The sequence below is a fragment of the Meles meles genome, chromosome 1 (genome assembly GCF_922984935.1).
Source record: "Meles meles chromosome 1, mMelMel3.1 paternal haplotype, whole genome shotgun sequence".
Classification (NCBI taxonomy): domain Eukaryota; kingdom Metazoa; phylum Chordata; class Mammalia; order Carnivora; family Mustelidae; genus Meles; species Meles meles.
In genome coordinates this window covers 155,462,160-155,480,334 of record NC_060066.1, presented here as the reverse complement: position 1 = coordinate 155,480,334, position 18,175 = coordinate 155,462,160, and positions in this window count along the sequence as shown.

The following is an 18,175-nucleotide window of genomic DNA, read 5'->3' as shown; positions in this document are numbered from 1 at the left end:
TATCTCAATGAGAAGGTAGTTATTCTAGACTTCGTAGAAAGAAGAAAAGTACTTTTGTATAAGTTGTTCATAAGATGTATTTCTCCACGTTTACTAAAAGATATTGACATTCACACACCTTCAAGTACATTTAGTCAAAAGTTGTTGTTTATCTTCTATATGTTGTGTAATGTGAGGATCACTGTGCGAATCAGACTGTTTCGATTCTAAAAATTTATTTCCCTTTCTTTCCTTGTGGGGGAAGGGGAAAGTGTTCAATTTTCAGTGACATTCAAAAGAAATTCTAGTTACTCCAGATTGTTCATATTCCTGAATAAGGGAATCAGGCTCAAATGGAAAACTTTTTCTCTCTGTAATATACTATGTTTTTAAAATTGGTGGCTCCAATGTCAGCATGTCGTGGAAAATAATCAATATAATCAGTAATTTCTTTGTTTCTGAGATGTATTCCAAAGTGCAGAGTATATCTCAGGGGCAAATCTGGATTTATCTTTCTCCTTGATTACAAAATCCATGGAATTAGGAATGAGAAAATCATAATATAATTGTGTATTATAGTAATGATTCTCTCTCTTTATTGTCCTACTTCCTATCAGTATGCATGAAGTAATTACCTCATTTTTCCTCATAAATAACACCTACAGCCTGGGAGGCATGGTTCATACTATTCATTTTCAGGACTGTATCTCCTGCAGTTGATGCTGTGGACACATGATGAGCGGGAGATTTGCTCATCATTCAACTTTGTTGCCTCTCTAGTATGGCTATCACTCAACAAAGATACTGTCTAATTAAAGCACTATGTTCTCTGAAGGGACAAAAGAACCCAACATGAGTAAAAGAATCCCATTATGGATTTGGCTTTTCCATGACGGTTCTGTCTCTGTTGTTGTTGTTGTTGTTTTTTAATCATCACTCCCACCAGGCAGTGCTTGCCTATTGAGACAATAACTAAATGAGTTGAGAATTCTGTCAGGTTTATATCAGCAGTGGGTACTACATGCATTACCGACTCATTAAAAAAAGAACGTCAGAAGAAACAAAAACGGATTCTTTCTTTCACTCTCAGATACCACTATTTAACAAGGACGTTCACGGTTCAAAAGGTAAGAGATGCAAACAATGGCTCCCCAATAGACCAAGTTATTTTTGTATAATCAACATTAATAAATGCCTAAGTAAATGTTGCCTTATAATTTCATTCTTGTTTCCATACAGCTATGTGTATTACATGACCAAAAGAGTTTGGCCCCCTTATTAGCACATCTTTTGACAAATAGTAAGACCTCAGTAAATTACATACATAAGAACAACACTTCTGAAAATAAACTTTCCCTGAAAGGACAATATTGATATTCCATCATTGAAGAAAATTAAAACTATATGTTGGAGGCTTAGAAGAGAATTCTGAGTAAGGGGATCCCAAATTATTTTTAAAATACGACTTCATTTTTTAAATGACTTCATCTTTGAATTCAGATGTATTGGATTCTTAAGGTGGGAATGCCCATAAGTGATTAAATGTTCAGCTTCTGACATGTTTGTAAAGACTCAGTTCTTTCACTCTAAAAGAGTGTTTTTAACTTTTGTTTACAGTGGGACTCCTGGGTTGCTCAGTCAGTGAAGCATCTGCCTTCAACTCAGATCATGATCCCAGGGTCCTGGGGTCGAATCCCACACTGCTCAGTGAGAAGTCTGCTTCTCCCTCTGTGTGCCACTCCCCCTGCTTGGGTCTTCTCTCTCTGACAAATAAATAAATAAAATCTTTTAAAAAAATTTTTAAAAAAGGAAACTTTTGTTTACAGAACCATGGGTTTCAATAGCATTGCCTTGGCTCCTGCTGCCAAGACCTGGGGAGAAGGGGTTAGGAAGGTGATGCTTCATATGTAGGCAACTAAAGTACTCAAAGTAGAAAAAAAAAATGTTGAGAAGAATCTTAAAATGGAATATGGTGCAAGGTTTTTCCAAAGCACTTATTATTATTAAAAGATAATCTATGATGATAATACAAAATGAAAGGCAGTTGGTAGGGTAAGGTTGAAAGGGCACTGACTTCAGAGACAAAGAGACTGGGTTTGATTTCTGTGGTTATTGCTTAAAAATGTGACAGTCCTGGGCAAGTTATTAAACCTTTGAGATTGCTTATGCATGCCCAAAACTGCAAATACTTCTAAGAGCCGTTGTAATGAGTAGGCTAAGTAACATACGTAAAATTTTCAACCCCATGTATGGAACATACATGCACAAATCCTGCATTTTCTAAGGCAGCCTTGTGAGTATGCTCAGCTGAGGTGAATAGCAAGGTAATAATGCAAACGCTATTTATGAGTGTATATAGAAAATAAAGATTAGATTTAATTAATTATAAGAATCATAGCTAAGATTAGTAACACTATAGTACTATAGTACTACAGTACAATAGTTCAACCTATGATTTTTCAACTTTATGATGGTGAGAAAGTGATACTCATTTAGCAGAAACTGTAATTTGAATTTTGAATTTTGACCTTTTCCCAGGCCAGTGATAAGAGGTATAATACTTTCATGAGGCTGGGCAACAGCAGTGAGCTACAACTCCCCAGCCACAGGATCATGAGGGTAAACAAGTGATACACTTAAAACCATTCTGTACCCAGACTCATTTTGTTTTCCACTTTCAGTATGGTAGTCAACAAATTACATAAGATATTCGACACTTTAATTATAAAATAGGTTTCATGTTAGATGATTTTGCCCAACTGAAGGCTAATGTAAGGGTTCTAAACACATTTAAGTTCAGCTAACCTAAGCCATGATGTTCAATAAGTTAAGTATATTAATTGCATTTCAATTTACAGTATTTTCAATTTATGATGGGTTTATCATGACATAACTCCATTATAAATTCATGAAGATTCTGTACGTAAAATATTTTTATTCCTTTTTTTAGAACAGAATGTCTAACTGAAAGAATTTCCCTCTTTCATGTGTGAATATAATTAAAAAGATGTTTTGGTATTGTTATTTGGAAGACAGGAGGTAAGTGGCTGGCTTTAATAAACATGTTGCTACCATTTTGGAGAAAATGAACATTTTAAAACCTCATGAGTTGAGGCAGTGGAAGGAATGTTGCAGTGTCTCATGTACCATGATGTGTCTGTAGCATTTAACATTATTAACAATATCTTTTCACATTTAATCCCCTCTTCAATTTCTCCTACAAAAAATGAAACCCTTTGTCATCCCAACTGCCTACTTTCTCTCCTTTCACTTGGCACAAGGAACATTAATTGAGGGGGGAAAAAAGCCAACTGGATGCTTTCTTTTTTTCTTTTTTCTTTTTATTAACCTATAATGTATTATTTGTTTCAGGGATACAGGTCTGTGATTCATCAGTCTTACACAATTCATAGTGCACAGCTTAGCACATACCCTCCCTAATGTCCATCACACAGCCACTCCATCCATCCCAACACCCCTCCACTCGAGCAAGCCCCAGTTTCCTGAGATTAAGAGTCTCTTATGTTTTGTCTCTCTCTCTCTCTGGTTTTGTCTTGTTTCATTTCTCCCTCCCTTCCCCTATGACCCTCTATCTTGTTTCTCAAATTGCTCATATCAGTGAGATCATATGATACTTTCTCTGATTGACTTATTTCACTTAGTATAATACCCTCTAGTTCCATCCACGTCATTGCAAGTGGCAAGATTTCATTTTTGATGGCTATATAATATTCCTCTCTGTGTGTGTGTGTGTGTGTGTGTGTGTGTGTGTGTGTGTGTGTGTGTATCACATCTTCTTTATACATTCATCTGTTCAATGGAGATCTAGGCTCTTTCAATAGTTTGGTTATTGTGGAACTGTGCTGCTATAAACATTGGGGTGCACATGCTATAAACTTTGGGGTGATGCCTTCAGATCACTATGTTTGTATCTTTAGGGTAAATATCCAGTAGTGCAATTCCTGGGTCATAGCGTAGCTCTATTTTCAACTTTTTGAGGAATCTCCATACTGTTTTCCAGAGTGGCAATATCAGCTTGCATTCTGACCAGCAGTGTAGGAGGGTTCCCTTTTCTCTGCACCCTTGCCAACATCTGTCATTTCCTGACTTGTTAATTTTAACCATTCTAACTGGTATGAGATGGTAACTCATTGAAGTTTTGATTTGTATTTCCCTGATGCCAAGTGATGTTGAGCACTTTTTCATGTGTCTGTTGGCCATTTGGATGTCTTCTTTGCTGAAATGTCTATTCATGTCTTCTGCCCATTTCTTGATTGGATTATTTGTTGTTTGGGCATTGAATCTGATGAGTTCATTATAGATTTTGGACACTAGCCCTGTATCTGATATGTCATTTGCAAATATCTTCTCTCATTCTTTTAGCTGTCTTTTGGTTTTGTTGACTGTTTCCTTTGCTCTGCAAAAGATTTTATCTTTTTCCCCCCAGTGTTCTAAAATTCATTTTTTATGCACCACACCCAGTGCTCCATGCAATACGTGCCCTCCATAATACCCACCACCAGGCTCACCCAACTCCCCATCTCCCTCCCCTCTGAAACCCTCAGTTTGTTTCTCAGAGTCCACAGTTTCTCATGATTTGTCTCCCCCTCCAATTTCCCCCAACTCACTTCTCCTCCATCATCCAATGTCCTCCATGTTATACTTCATGCTCCACAAGTAAGTGAATTCATATGATAATTGACTCTCTCTGCTTGACTTATTTTACCCAGCATAATCTCTTCTAGTCCCATCCATGTTGATGCAAAAGTTGGGTATTCATCATTTCTGATGGCTGCATAATACTCCATTGCATTTATGGACCACATCTTCTTTATCCATTCATCTGTTGAAGGGCATCTCGGCTCTGTCCACAGTTTGGTGACTGTGGTCATTGCTGCTATGAGCATTGGCGTACAGATGGCCCTTCTTTTCACTACATCTATATCTTTGGGATGCAAGAGTATTTCAACATTCACAAATAAATCAATGTGATAGAACAAATCAATAAGAGAAGAGAGAAGAACCACATGGTCCTCTCAATTGATGCAGAAAAAATTATTTGACAAAATACAGCAACTGTTCCTGATTGAAAAGATTCAAAATAAAGGGATAGAGGGAAAATTCCTCAACTTCATAAAATCTATGAAAAACCCACAGTGAATATCATCCTCAATGGGGAAAAGCTGACAGCCTTCCCTTTGAAATCAGGAACATGACAAGGATGTCTACTCTCGATACTGTTGTTCAATGTAGTACTAGAAGTCCTAGCAACAGCAATCAGACAACAAAAAGAAATAAAAGGTATTCAAATTGGCAAAGAAGAAGCCAAACTCTCTCTCTTCACAGAGAGAAGTCTTTTGGAAAACCCAAAAGACTCCACCCCCAAACTACTAGAACTCACATAGCAATTCAGTAATGTGGCAGGAAACAAAATTAATGTACAGAAATCAGTTATGTTCTTATACACTAACAATGAAAATATAGAAAAGGAAATTAGCAAAATCTTTTATCTTGATGAAGTCCCAGTAGTTCATGTTTGTTCTTGTTTCCCTTGCCTTTGGCAATGTGTCTAGGAAGAAGTTGCTATGGCTGAGGTTGCTGTCTGTGTTCCCCTCAAGGATTTTGTTGGATTCCTGTCTCATACTGAGGTCTTTCATCCATTTTGAGTCTATTTCTGTGTGTGGTGTAAGGAAATGGTCCAGTTTCATTCTTCTGCACGTGGTTGTCCAATTTCCCAACACCATTTTTGAAGAGACTGTCTTTTTGCCATTGGACATTCTTTTCTGCTTTGTCGACGATTAGTTGACCATAGAGTTGAGGGTCCATTTCTGGGCTCTCTATTCTGTTCCATTGATCTATGTGTCTGTTTTTGTGCCAGTACCATACTGTCTTGATGATCATAACATTTTAATAGAGATTGAAGTCCGAAATTGTGATGCCACCAACTTTGGTTTTCTTTTTCAACATTCCTCTGGCTACTGGGGGTCTTTTCTTGTTCCATACAAATTTTAGTATTATTTGTTTCATTTCTTTGAAAAAAGTTGATTTTTTTTTTTTAACAGACAGAGAGATCACAAGTGGGCATAGAGGCAGGCAGAGAGAGTGGGTAAAGCAGTCTCTCCGCTGAGCAGAGCGCCCAATGTGGGGCTCAATCCCAGGACCCTGAGATCGTGACCTGAGCCAAAGGCAGAGGCTTAACCCACTGAGCCACCCAGGTTCCCCAGTTGATGGTATTTTGATGGGGACTGCATTAAATGTGTAGGTTGCTCTAGGTAACATAGACATTTTCATAATTATTTGTTCTTCCAATCCATGAGCATGGAATGCTTTTCCATTGCTTTGTGTCTTTTTCAATTTCTTCCATGAGTATTCTATAATTTTCTGAGTAGAGATTCCTTGCCTCTTTGGTTAGATTTATTCCTGGGCATCTTATGGTTTGGGGTGAAATTGTAAATGGGACTGACTCCTTAATTTCCCTTTCTTCTGTCTTGTTAGTGTATAGAAATGGAACTGATTTCTGTACATTTGTTTTATATCCTGCCACTTTACTGAATTCCTGTATGAGCTCTAGCAGTTTCAGAGTGGAGTCTCTTGGGTTTTCCACATAAAGTATCATATCATCTCCAAAGAGTGAGTGTGACTTCTTCTTTGCCTATTTGGATGCCTTTTATTTCTTTTTGTTGTCTGATTGCTGAGGCTAGGACTTCTGATACTAAAATAGCAGTAGTAACAATGGACATCCCTGCCATGTTCCTGACCTTAGAGGAAAAGCTCTCAATTTTACCCATTGAGGACAATATTCACTGTGATTTTTTCATAGATGGCTTATATGATATTGAGGTATGTGCCTCTATCCCAGCACTGCAAAGAGTTTTAATCAAGAAATATGCTGTACTTTGTCAAATGCTTTTTCTGCATCTATTGAGAGTATCATAGGGTTCTTATTCTTTCTTTTATTTATGTATTGTATCACACTGGTTGATTTGCAGATGTTGGACCACCTTACAGCCCAGGAATAAATCCCACTTGGTCATAGTGAATATGCTTTTAATGTACTGTTGGATCCTATTGGCTAGTATTTTGGTGAGAATTTTGCATCCATGTACATCAGGGATATTGGTCTATAATTCTCCTTTTTGATGGGGTCTTTGTCTGGTTTTGGCATCGAGGTAATGCTGGCCTCATGACATGAGTTTGGAAGTTGTCCTTCCATTTCTATTTTTTGGAACAGTTTCAGAAGAACAGCTATTAATTATTCTTTAAATGGTTGGTGGAAATCCCTTTGGGAAGCCATTTGGCCCTGGACTCTTGTTTGTGGGGAGATTTTTGATGACTGCTTCCATTTCCTTACTGGTTAAGGGTCTGTTCAGGTTTTCTATTTCTTCATGGTTCAGTTTTGGTAGTTTATATGGCTAGGAATGCATGTATTTCTTCCAGATTGTAAAATTTGCTGGCGTATAACTGCGCATAATATGTTCTTATAATTGTTTGTATTTCTTGGTGTTGGTTGTAATTTCTCCTCTCTCATTCATGATTTTGTTAATTTGGCATCTTTCTCTTTTCTTTTTGCAAGTCTGGTGTGGGCTTGATCAATCTTATTATTTATTCTTTCAAAGAACCTAGTTTCATGATCTGTTCTATTGTTCTGTTGGGTTCTATTTCATTGATTTCTGCTATGACCTTCATTATTTCTCTTCTCCAGTTGGGTTTAGGCTTTCTTTGCTGTTATTTCTCCAGCTCCTTTAGGTATAAGGTTAGGTTGTGTATTTGAGACCTTTCTTGTTTCTTTTTTTTTTTTTTTAATATTTTATTTATTTGAAAGAGAGAAATCACAACTAGGCAGAGAGGCAGGCAGAGAGAGAGGAGGAAGCAGGCTCCCTGTGGAGCAGAGAGCCTGATGCGGGGCTTGATCCCAGGACCCTGGAATCATGACCTGAGCCAAAGGCAGAGGCATTAACCCACTGAGCCACCCAGGCGCCCCGATCTTTCTTCTTTCTTGAGAAAGGCTTGTATTGCTATATACTTTCCTCTCAAACTGCCTTTGTTGCATCCCAGAGATTTTGAACAGTTGTGTTTTCATTTTCATTTTTTTCCATGATTTTTAAAAATTCTTCTTTAATTTCCTGGTTGACCCATTCATTCTTTAGTAGAATGTTCCTTAGCTTCTATGATTTGAGTTCTTTCCAGCTTTCCCCTTGTGATTGAGTTCTAGTTTCAAAGCACTGTGGTCTGAAAATATGTATGGAATGATCCCAATCTTTTGGTACTGGTTTATTTTGTCTTTGGCTTAAAATCTAATTTGTCTGATATAAAGATTTCCACCCCAACCTTTTTTTGATATCCATTAGCCTGGTAAATGGTTTTCCAACACTTCACTTTAAATCTGGAGATGTCTTTGGATCTAAAATGAGTCCCTGGGAGACAGCATATTGATGGGTCGTGTTTTTTCTCAAATCTGATACCCTGTGTCTTTTGATCGGGGCATTTAGCCCATTTACATTCAGGGTAACTACTGAAAGATATGAATTTCATGCCATTGTATTGCCTGTAAGGTGATTGTTACTGCATATTGTCTGTTCCTTTCTGGTCTATGTTACTTTCAGGCTTTCTCTTTGCTTAGAGGACCCCTTTCAATATTTCCTATAGTGCTGGCTTGGTGTTTGCAAATTATTTTAGTTTTTGTTTTTCCTGGAAGCTCTTTATCTCTCCTTCTATTTTCAGTGACAGCCTAACTGGATACAGTATTCTTGACTGCATAATTTTCTTGTTTAGTGCTCTGGTTATATCATGCCAGTCCTTTCTGTCCAGCCAGGTCTTTGTGGTTAGGTCTGCTGACAATCTAATATCTCTAACATTGTAGTTTATAGACCCCTTGTCCAGAGCTGTTTTCAAGATTTTCTCTCTGTCTCTGAGACTTGTAAGTTTTACCATTAGATAACTGGGTATTGATCCATTTTCAATGAATTTGAGGGGGGTTCTCAGTGCCTCCTGGATTTTGATGCCTATTTCCTTTCCCAAATGAGGGAAGTTCCCCGCTATAATTTGCTCCAATATACCTTCTGCTCCCCCTTCTTCTTCTGGAATCCCAATTATTCTAATATTGTTTCATCTTATGGTATTATTTATCTCTCAAATTCTCCCCTCATGATTCAGTTGTTGTTTATCTCTCTTTTTCTCAGCTTCTTAATTTTCCATCATTTGGTCTTCTATACCACTAATTCTTTCTTCTGCCTCTTTTATCATAACAATTAGAGCCTCCATTTTTATTGTACCTCATTAATAGCCTTTTTGACTTTGACTTGGTTAGATTTTAGTTATTTCATTTCTCCAGAAAGGGATTCTCTAGTATCTTCTATGCTTTTTTCCAGCTCAGCTATTATCTTTATTATCGTCATTCTGAACTCTAGTTCTGACATCTTACTAATATCTGTATTGATGAAGTGCCAGGCTGTTGGTACTGCCTCTTATTTTTGTTTGTTTGTTTTTTGTTTTTATTGTTGTTGTTTTGTTTTGTTTTGTTTGATGAGTTTTTCTGTTTTGTCATTTTGTCCAGAGAAGAATAGATGAATGAGAGAACAAAATTCTTTTTTTTTTTTAAAGATTTTATTTATTTATTTGACAGAGAGAGATCACAAGTAGACAGAGAGGCAGGCAGAGAGAGAGAAGGGGAAGCAGGCTCGCGGCTGAGCAGAGAGCCCGATGCGGGACTTGATCCCAGGACCCTGAGATCATGACCTGAGCCGAAGGCAGTGGCTTAACCCACTGAGCAACCCAGGCACCCAAGAACAAAATTCTTAAAGGGTAAAAACAACTCCAGGTAAATATACACTAAACAAATCACAAGAGACCCAAAAACAGAGGGAAAAAGAAAAAAAAAAAAGAGAGAGAGAGAATATGATTATGCTGGTGAATGGAACAGAGCCACACACTATATTTTGGGTATATTTTGGTCTGTTAGAAGAAATTGCCTCTGAACATTTTAAGGAAAGAAAAATTTATATATATATATATATATATATATATATATTTACCTATATATATATATATATATTTACCTATATATGGGTAAATATATATATATATATATAAATATATATATATATATAGGTAAATATGATGAAGGAATGGAATATGACTGTACAGATGAAAATTTAAAAAGATTTTTGAAATGGAATTCATAAGATAAGAAGTCGGTTGAAAAAAGAAAATAAAAACAAAAACAAAAAAATAAAAAAGGAGAAAATGTGATCAGGCAGGAGACTAGAACAAAGCAATACACTAGATTTAGGGTATATTTTGATCTATTAGAAGAAACTGCATCCTAAAATTTTAAGGAAAGAAAAACTACACACACACACACACACACAATAAGGTTAAATATAATGAAGGGATAGAATATGACAATAAAAATGAAAATTAAAAAACATTTTAAAAAAGGAATTGATAAGGTGTTGGTTGAAAAAGGAAAGAAGAATTCAAAAAATAGAAAAAAAGTAAATTTAAAAAATTAACTTTGAAAAAAATTAACTTTGAAAGACTAAAGAATCATGGGTAAAAAGCCATGAATTTTAAGTCCTATATTCCCCTAGTGCTGGAGTTTTGCAGTTCTCACTGATCAGTAAACTTGGTCTTGGCTGGATGTTCTTGCTGATCTTCTCAGGGAGGGGCCTGTTGGAGTGATTCTCAAATGCTTTTGTCAGAGATGAATTTTACCACCCTTTCCAGGGTCCAAGCTATGTAATCTGCTCAGATTTGGTCTCAGTAGCTTTTGTTTCCTGAAACCTTTCCATATAGCTTTGAAGGATAAGAATGAAAATGGCGACCTCCCAATTTCTGGCCCTGGAGGGGCCGAGAACTTGGGGATTCACTTCTCAGTGAGCCCTCAGAGAAAAGCAGTCAATCACTCCTATCTCTCTGGTCTCCAACCACAGTCCATGCTTGCCTGGCCTGTCACTGAGCATTTCTATCTCAGGCACATGACCCTGTTTTCAGGAGAGATTCCTATGGTGCACTTCTCTGCCACTCCTCCTAGGGGAGGAAGGGAGTCTCCCTGAATCTGCTGCTTTTTTGGTTCCTGTTCAAAAAGTAGTGGCTCAAGTGTGACACAGATCATGGTTTATGGCAATTCCAAGTTGAGAACCCACTCCTTGGATCCATCTTTGCAGCCATCTTCCCTGCTCTGATACTTGGGTGTTCTGCTACATTCAGATACCCCCAATATTTCTGTGACCCCAAGGGTCCTGAGACCACACTGTCCCAGCGACAGTTCCACTCCCTACTTAGCCACTGGACTGACATCCCTAAGCAGAACAGACTTTTACAAGTTCTGATTTTGTGCTCCACTGCTCTATCACTTGCTGGTAGCCAGCTGATGGAGGCTACCCCCAGCCCTGCCACCACCATGTGGTCTATCTTCCCATGTACTATCTCAGATTCACTTCTCTACACTTCTCACCTTCCAGAAAGTGTCACTTTTCTGCTCATAGAATAGCTGCTATTCTTTTCTTTGCTCTCCTATTGAGTTTAAAGGTGTTCAGAATGGTTTGATAACTATCTAGCTGAATTCCTAGGACCAGATAAAATTTAGGTCTCCTACTCATTCTCCATCTTGCTCCCCTGCCAACTGAGTGCTTTAATGTCACTATAGAATTATAGTCCCCAACTTCATTTGGGACCTTGGTTATGACCATGAATCCCATTAAATGCCTCTATTTTGCTTTCTTTTGCAATTCCAGCTGAAACTAATCCAAAATTTTCCCAGTCTCATTAAGACATTTGCACCTCACATTCACTTTTAGCAGATGCCTTTAACTTTTATTTCAGAGAAAAAGGTGATGTTTCTGTCACCTCGGATAATAAGAATCCCAACTTTTTTTCCACCACCCACAAATATATATCTACATCAGAAAACATCCTATTTTATTTTCCTTTTTTAGTAGGCAAGTGTTATTCTGTGTTCTAAATAGACCCCTTCAGAGACCTGACTCCCTAGACTTTAATTCTTCCTCTTTCCTAACTCTCAAGGATATGAACACTCTTAAAATTAACATTAAAAAACAGCAATAACCATTACCAAATTAATAGTGAAGTGAAATACAAACATCATTTTTACCTCTTTTATCACCATTTATTCATCAATTCACTGTTATCTGGATGCTTTTTCTCACCCATCACTGAGTCTACTGTGATTGGGGTTAAAATATCCTTAGGGAAATAATACCAGACAGATAATTGGAAAACCTAGGCCTATGTAAATGAATCTTTGGTTCAGAAATAAATATAAAAACTCATTATTCCTTGTTTCTTAATTTAATTGATAAGAAATTGACATTTATGTTCCTAGGAAGATGGGTAAACATACTATTCTCTATTTATTCCAATAAAAAATACCTAAGGGGCGCCTGGGTGGCTCAGTGGGTTAAAGCCTCTGCCTTCGGCTCAGGTCGTGATCCCAGGGTCCTGGGATCGAGCCCCGCATCGGGCTCTCTGCTCTTCAGTGAGCCTGCTTCCTCCTCTCTCTCTGCCTGCCTCTCTGCCTAGTTGTAATTTCTCTCTGTCAAATAAATAAAATATTTAAAAAAAATACCTAAAACATTGAATATAATTTATTAAATAAACACAAAAAGTCTATGAAAGGTGGAGCAAAGATAGACTGTGGATGTTACCAGCCAAGGGATGATATGATGGTGATTTTTTGGAGTTTCTATTTTTGCCTCATAGATCTAAGACCAGGAGCTGAATATACTAGCAACCTGGAAAGACAAACCAGAACAGAAAAGTCCGAACAGAAACTGTTCTCTCTAGGCAAAAACTGGTTGAGAGGCAGCTTAGCACAACAGAAGATGTTTTAGACATAGTCACTCTAGTCCAGCCAAAGAACAAACACATACAAAAATTGTGGTTCCACCCAATCCTTGTCAGCAAAGAGCAAATGGAAAGCCTGGACTTCCACTTTTGTGAAGCTGTAATAAGGTGATCTAACATCTATACTAGGGTAGTGTCAGAGAATGCCAAGTAGGGAGTCAGAATTTTCTTATCAGCCACCAATATACTCCTCCCCACAGAAGGGTAAATGGAGACTTAAGATATCACTATACTCCAAGGAGAATTTAAAAAAGTGTATATATATATATATATATATATATATGCTTTGTATATGTGTGTGTGTGTGTATAATATATTCTATATAGCAACACCAAATGCTGGAAGATGCAGAGAATCTGAATCACTCATAAAATGCTGGTGAGAAAATAAAATGATACTGCCATTCTAGAAAAACAATTCAGCAGCTTCATAAAGAACTAAATAAACAGTTACTGTATAACCCCAAAATTACATTCTTGGTGAGACAATAAAATGGTACTGCCATTCTGGAAAAACAATTCAGCAGCTTCATAAAGAACTAAATAAACAGTTACTGTATAACCCCAAAATTATACTCTTGGGCATTTATTCCAAAGAAATAATGACTTATTTTCAGACAAGAGCTCTACACAAATTTTTATAGCAACCTTATTTGTGATAGCCCCAAACTGGAAACAACTCAGGTTTCCTTCAAAGTATGAAATCTTGATATGTCCATACAATGGAATACTACTCAGCAATAAAAAAGCAACAAAATACTGATATAGGCAACAACTTGGGTGGATTTCCAAAGAAGTGTGCTCTGTGAGAACTGGTTGAACGAAAGAAAGCCAGTCATAAAAACAATTTACTATATAATTCCATCTAAATAACCTTCTTAAAGTGACATTATAGAACTAAGGAGCAGATAGTGATCTGCAATGGTTAGGCAGGGGTGGGATGAGAGGGAAGTAGCTATAGCTAAGAAAGGGCTAAATGAGAACTCCATGTACTAATGGAGATATTTTGTATATGAACTGTGTGTGCATGCCCATATTCTGAGGAGATCAGGAGCGTTCAGGGTGGTAGGGCCATAGACATGCATGCCCATATTCTGGTTGTGACATATACTATAGCTTAGGACAATGCTATCATTGGGGGAAACTGGATAAAGGGTACATGGACTCTCTCTACAATTGCAGCTGCAAATGAATCCATGTCAAAATAAAGTAAACAGAAATATGAAAAGACTGTTGGATATTGAATGCAAAACCAAAATAACAAGCTGACTGGTTTGTTATATTTATAGAAATGACATAGAAAATTAAGCAAAATATTTCTAAATTTCCCACTGCCAAAGAATGAAAACACAAAGAAAATTAAGAAACATTTTAGACTGAATGATTAAAATAATAAAACATTAAAATTTATAGTATGCTACTAACATTTTTTAAAGGACAGTTTTTGTTTAAATGCTTATATTAGAAAGAAAGAAAATTTAAAATTATTGATCTTAGTGTACAAATGTGAGAAGCTAAACAAAAAGATTAATTAAAGCCAAAGTAAATAGGATGAAGAAAATTATAAATATATGAGAAAAATTAAGTAAAACAGACCAAACAATAGAGTGAAATTAATAAAACTAACAAACACACCTTTGGAAAGATCATTATTTTCAATAACCATCTAGCTAAACTGAATACACAAAAATATGATTTAAGGGCAACTGGATGGTTATGTGTCTGCCTTCAGCTCAGGTCATGATCCCAGGGTTCTGGAATTGAGCCCTATGTCGGGCTCCCTTCTCAGAAGGGAGTCTGCTTCTCCCTCTCCCTCTGCCTCTCCTCTTCCTCATGCTCTTTCTCTGAAATAAATAAATAAAATCTTTAAAAAATACATTCTAGAGAAAACACAAATTATGAATGTCAGGAAATAATGGTACAAAATTTCTACAGATACTAAACATAAAGCGTTTAAAACAATATATTTGACAGCTTAAATGAAATGGACACATGACTTGAAAGCTAAAAACTACTTAAACTGAAACAAGGAAGAATAGAGTATCTACTAACCTTAAATCTTTTAAAGAAAATGAATTTATAATTTAAATATTTCTATAAAGTAAATGCCAGTCCGATGACTTCATTGGCAAATTTTCTTCCAAATATAAAAAAGATATAAAACCAGCTTTATACAAGAAATAGAAAAGTTTTCGAAATTCACTTTGCCACACAAGAGTATTACAAGGAAATAACATGTGATTTTAAATACAAAAAATGCATAGATAAGAAAATAACATGTCAGGGCGCCTGGGTGGCTCAGTGGGTTAAGCCGCTGCCTTTGGCTCAGTTCATGATCTCAGGGTCCTGGGTTCGAGTCCCGCATTGGGCTCTCTGCTCAGCAGGGGCCTGCTTCCCTCTCTCTCTCTCTGCCTGCCTCTCTATCTACTTGTGATCTCTCTCTGTCAAATAAATAAAATCTTTAAAAAAAAATTTAAGAAAATAGCATGTCAGAACAAAATAATTTATCTATATAGACATAAAAACTCTTAACAAGTGAGCAAATAAAACCCAGCAGTATATAAAAAGGATACACTAATATGATCAAAGTGGAATTTAGCTCATGAATGCAAGTTTAGTTTTGTTTTCCAAAGTCAATTAATGCAAGTAGCTAGATTATTAAAGATGATAAAATTATCACAATGAATGCAGAAAATTCATTCAACAAAAAATAGTATTTTCATGAAAGAAACTTTCAGCAAACTGTTTCAGAAAACACTCTTCAATGTGTTAGAGTATAGTTAAATTTATGTGTGTATATAAGTAAATGCATGTGTACGTATATACACATACACACAGCCACAGCTGATAGCATAATTAATGGAGAAATACAGAGCAGATTTCTTCTGTTCTATATGTGAGCAGTCCTATCCAGTATAAAAAGGTGAGGGAAAAAAAGCATAAAGTTTAAAAAGAGAGAAAAAAACATGATTATCCATGCAGAAAAGCTTAAAAAAAAACAAAACTACACACACACACACACACACAAACCCCATGAGTTACAAGAAGACTTTTAGCAAGGTCAGTGGACAGAAGGTTGATGTAAAAATCAGTTGTGTTTTTTTTTTTTTTTAAAGATTTTATTTATTTGACAGAGAGAAATCACAAGAGAGGCAGGCAGAGAGAGAGGAAGGGAAGCAGGCTCTCCGCTGAGCAGAGAGCCCGATGCGGGACTCGATCCCAGGATCCTGAGATCATGACCTGAGCCGAAGGCAGCGGCTTAACCCACTGAGCCACCCAGGCGCCCCCAGTTGTGTTTTTTTTATACTGGCAAAAATTTAGAGAAAAAAAACTTTTAAAATTATATCACTTAAGATATATAAGAATATAAAATACTGTGGCATAAATTTAACAAATGATGAGAGAAACACCTAGACTGAAAACTGATATGAAATGTTAATTTTAGGTAAGGCAGTCCTAAGTAAATAGAGAGATATGCTATGCTTATGAGTTGGAAAACCCTTAACTGTTAAGATTTAAATTCTCCTTAAAATGATCCATAGAATTAATCCCTTCCCAATTCAAGTCCTAGCGAGGTTTTTTGGAAGAATTGACAAAGAGATTCTAAAATGTATGTGGAAATTTCAAGGATTTAGAATAGCCAAGCAAATATCAAAAGAACAAACTTGGAGAATTTCTATTGCCTGATTTATTTACTAGATAACCACAGTATCTAAGACAGTATGATAGTCGTAAGGATATATAACTTAATCATAGGTAACTAGATCAATGGAATAGAATAAGGAGTCCAAAAATAACTCATACTTTTATTTCCAATTGATATTCTACAAAGTTACCAAAGCAGTTCAGTGGAGGAAGGGAAGTATTTTTAACACATGGTGCTGGAAGAAACATAAGAAACATTCAACCTTATCTCATCTATAGACAAAAATAATTTGAGAAAACTCATAGCCCTGAATGGTAAAACACAGGAAAATATCTTTGAGACACCGTTACCAAGATTTCTTAGACAGTACCCAAAAAGCAACAAAGAAAGATAAAAAGGAGTAATTTGACTTCAGAAAATGTAAAAATAAACTTATTTTTTTGAAAGAATCATTAAGGAAACAAAAAGATGTCACAGATGGTGAGAAAACATTCACTCTATATCCTAACAAAAAAATTTGTTTTCAGAATCTATAAATATATTTATAACTCAATAACAAAATTTTCAGATTGATATAGACACTTCATAATATATGTTAGGGGCTGAGTTGTACTACCTCAGAATTAATATGTTGAAGACCTAACTCCCCAAATATGACTGTATTTGGATACAGCATCTTTAAAAAGGTGATTTATGAAGTTATTGAAATGGGCCCTAGTCCCATCAGAGGATGTTTAGCCACACAGATAACAGAAAACTTGGATACACAGACAACAGGAGTCACCTTGCATGGGATAAAGACCGTGTGAGGAAGCAGTGATGTGCAAGCCAAGGAGAGAAGACTCAGAAAAACCAGACCTGCCAGCACCTTCATCCTGGACTTCTAGCTCCTAGAACTGTGAGAAAATAAATTCCTGTTGCTTTAGCCACCCAGACTGTGGTGTTTCTTTATGGCAACTCTAGCAAACTAATACACTGAATCTATAAAAGTAATCAGTAATACTTAAATAGGTGTGTAATATCATCAGTAATTAGAGAAATACAAATTTAAGCCAAATAGGGTACTATTTGCACCTATTAGAATAACTGAAATTAAAAGGCCAACAACACTAAATATCAGTGAACTTACAGAGAAATTAGAACCTCCATGCATTAGTAGTAGGAGAATAAAAAAGAAAAACCACTGGAAAACTCTATCGATTTCATACAACCTCAAACATACATGTATCCTATGATCAAGAAATTCCACTGATGGGTAGTCACCTAAAAGAAATTAAAATATATGTCCACAGAAATGTTTACAGGAATATGTAATCCAACTTTAATATAATAGCCTAAAACTAATAACACAAATATAGATATGATATAGATATATAGAATTCTCTCTCTATATATATAGGAATATGTATCCTATATATATATATTCTATATATATATATACACATACATATTCCTATATATATATATATATACATATTCCTATATATAGGACACATATTCCTATATATATGTATGCATGTATATATACATATATATATCCTATATATCCTATATATATGTATGTATGTATATATATATATACACATACATATTCCTATATATATATACACATAAATACATATTCCTATATATATATAGGATACATATTCCTATATATATATAGAATTCTATATTTATATCTATAGAG